Source organism: Macadamia integrifolia, chromosome 10 (assembly GCF_013358625.1).
Source record: "Macadamia integrifolia cultivar HAES 741 chromosome 10, SCU_Mint_v3, whole genome shotgun sequence".
Classification (NCBI taxonomy): Eukaryota; Viridiplantae; Streptophyta; class Magnoliopsida; order Proteales; family Proteaceae; genus Macadamia; species Macadamia integrifolia.
The window spans coordinates 31475076-31478714 of NC_056566.1; the positions used below are offsets into that span (position 1 = coordinate 31475076).

General features: G+C 50.7%; 1 non-coding gene across 1 annotated transcript; it reads right to left on the reverse strand.

Moving 5' to 3' along the window:
* Nucleotides 1-3271: 3271 nt before the first annotated feature.
* LOC122092543 lies at nt 3272-3427 on the reverse strand. Its single transcript, XR_006144198.1, has one exon. It is a non-coding gene; the product is annotated as a 5.8S ribosomal RNA (ribosomal RNA).
* Between the last annotated feature and the right edge of the window lie 212 nt (nt 3428-3639).

Here is a 3639-nt window from a genome sequence, read left to right on the forward strand (position 1 = left end):
ATTTTCTTTTTAAAAATAAAAGGGAGGGTTGGGGGAGTTACTCGTGATCTGTCTCCCCATGTAAGCTTGCAAACACGATAATGTCATACTATAAAACTTACGGAAGGAGGCATGCAAACACCTCCGCACCTAGGCGCGACTTAGAAATGCATTCCTCCAAATAGTAAAGGCCACAAAACAGAGCATGACAGAACTCTTGCAAGCAACATACCCACGATAATGGAAATTTTTTTAAAAAACAAGGAGGTGGGAGGTACTCATGATCTACCTCCACCTACAAGCTTGCAACCTATGTTCTCCGGAGACCCACGTTAATGTCGTATTATAACACTGGCCGCAAAAAGGCATGCAAACACCTCCACACCTAGGCACGACTTAGAAACGCACTTCTCCAAATAGCATAGGCCAAAAAACCGACCATGAAAAAACCCATGCAAGAAACAAACCCACGATAATGCAATTAAAAAAAAAAAAAACAATGGGATAGGGGGAGGGACCAAGCAAATATTTATTGTTCACAATGACTTGACCAATGATTTCGTGAAACCCATTCATTGGGCATGTCAATGTAGACAACAGCCCACCCCTTGCACCATGACCTACATATGACAACAAGACAAAGGGAAAAGAGGGGTGGAAATGCGTGACTACGACCATGCTCATAAAAAGTGGCACTAGCACAACTGCACATGGTAGGAAGCAAAGCTCGTCAAACTGCCGCGGTGCCTAGATGGGATTAATCAATGGGGCCAACACGTCATCTCCCCATTTTTCACATGCCATGACTCTCTTGGGCATGTTGTTCAAAAACTAGCAAAAGTGGCAGTAGGCTGCGGTGAGGGTGTAGGTGCATTGTGCAGGCAGCAATGCAAACCCACTAGCACGCATTGGCCGGCCAAGGTGCAATACAAGGGGCTAATCATCCGGACCATCATGCCATGTTGCTATCCTTCACAGGCCATGCAGTAGTTATGCAGGGAGCCATGCACGCCCAGTATCACGCCATGGTAGGCCACAGTGCACATCAAAGGTAGTCATTGGAACCAACGTGCCTTGATGGTGATTTTCACATGCCAGGCCTCTTTTGGGCATGCTATGCGGCTATGGGAGCATCTGGCAGTAGCAGTGGGGGCACAATAGCACAAGGCAGGAACCCTTGCACACCCAACAGCCCAGGGTGGCCGGCAGCGGTGTACGGCAGAAGGGCTGAACATCGGGATGCATTGGCCATTTACTTGTTTTCAAATGCCATGCCTCTCTTGAAAATGCTGTGCAGCTACGGACACCTGTGGCAACAACTGTGGGGGCATGGCAGTGGAAGGTAGGGAGCCATGTGCACCCAGCAGCACAGGATTGCAGGCAATGGTGTGCGGCAGATGGTCTGACCATCTGGATAGACGAGCCATGTACTTGTTTTCAAATACATGCCAAGCCTTTGTTAGGCTTTCTTTGCAGCTACGAGCGTAGGAGGCAACAGCTATCGAGGCATAGCGGTATATAGTAGGCAACCATAAGGGCCAAGTAGCACGCCGTGGTAGGTGCAACGCACACTAAGGACCAAATCTTTGAAACTAATATACCGTGCAGGTGTTTTGCACATGCCATGCCACTCTTAGTTATATTGTATGGTGACAGACGCATGTGGCGGAAGATGTGGAGGCACGACAGCGTAAGGCAGGCAGCCATGCGTGCTCAGTAGCACACAATGGTAGGCAACTGTGTGCGGCAGAGGGGATGACCGTCGGGTCAGACACGCCATGTACATATTTTCACATGCCATGCCTTCATTGGGAATGTTGTCCGTCGATGGGCACATGTGGCAATAAAATTGGGGGCATGACAGCGCATGGTAGGCAAGCATGTGCACCCAGCAACCCACGATGGTAGACAATGCTGTGCGGCAGAGGGGGGCGGTGTTGTGCGATAGAAGGGCTGACCATTCGTAAGGACGTGCACCTTCGTTGGGTATGTTGTGCAATGACTGGCACACGTGACAGTAGCTATGGGGTCATGGCACACAAGGTAGGCAACCATGCACATCCAGTCGCACGCAGTGGCAGGCCTCGGTGCACACCAAGGGCCAACTCATCAAAACCGACGTGCCATTTCACTTTTTTTCCCATGCCATGGGTCTTTTGGGTTTGCCTACCATGCTTGCTCATTGTCTACTGCCCCACTATGCGGCCCCTCAAAAAACCACCCAGGGAGAGTGGCACCCCCTCCCTCAGGGTAGCTCTTATGCTCTTTGCCCCTTTCCGGAAGGAGACATGACCCCCCAAAACCACCCTGCTCAGGCATAGTTCACTCGAATCCTTCACAAAAGATCAAGGTCGCTTGGCGGTGCAACCCATAAGGGGATCCCACCAGTCAACTTCCTTATGCCTTACGGGTTTTACTCGCTCGTTGACTCGTACACATGTCAGACTCCTTGGTCCGTGTTTCAATATGGCTCGAATGGGGAGCCCGACAGGCCAATGCCCAGAGCATATAGTTCCCAATAGGCATGCCATCGAGGCGCACGCTACCTACCACGATCATGGTGACAACATCTCCTCAGGCATAACACCACAACCCAGGCTTTGGATGCCGCCACAATCCACATTGGTCCGGCCTCCATCCGCTTCCCTCCTAACAATTTCAAGCCCTCTTTGACTTTCTTTTCAAAGTCTTTTTCAGCTTTCCCGCACGGTACTTGTTCGCTATTGGTCTCTCGCCCATATTTAGCCTTGGACAGAATTTATAGCCCAATTGGGGCTGCATTCCCAAACAATCCAACTTATTGACAGTGCCTCGTGGTGCAATAGGGTCCAGACACGATGGGGCTCTCACCCTCTCTGGCGCCCCCTTCCAGGGGACTTGCGCCTTGTCTGCCACCGAGGAAGCTTCTAAGACTATAATTCAAACGACAAAGCTGCCTGATTCTCAAGTTATGCTCTTCCCGATTTGCTCGCCGTTACTAAGGGAATCCTTGTAAGTTTCTTGTCCTCCACTTATTGATATGCTTGAACTCAGCGGGTAACCCCACCTGACCTGGGGTTACAGTCGAAATGCCATCGAATGGCAATCAGGGTCACCAGAGCCCAATGGGAGCAGAACACACACACGATGTCGAACAATGGCAAAGTGGCTCAAACCACCACTCATCGTGACGCTTGCCACACAAGGGGCCCTTGACTTTGGGTCGACTGCACCTCGAACAGAGACATGGGGGGCCAATCTTCGCTCCACACCACCACCACGAGGGGCAAAGGAGGTGGGGCAACATGACGCGTGATGCCCAGGCAGGCGTGCCCTCAGCCCGATGGCCTAGGGTGCAAATTACGTTTAAAGACTCAATGGTTCATGGGATTCTACAATTCACACCAAGTGTCACATTTCTCTACGTTCTTCATCGATGCAAGAGCCTAGATATCCGTTGCCAAGAGTCGATAAGATAAAGATTCAGATCTAGGATGACCACACCACACCAAAGGCGTAATAATGTCATGTCCTTTTCGTTGCAAGTTCTTTGGCACCGACTGCGCCGGTGGTTGTGTTTGGGTAAAATGCTATGAAGGGTTGGGAAGTAAGGAGCTCATGTTCCCACGCCCTACCTTGATCGCACAGTGCAATATGTTTATGGGTCTCGCTGGGCAGGTA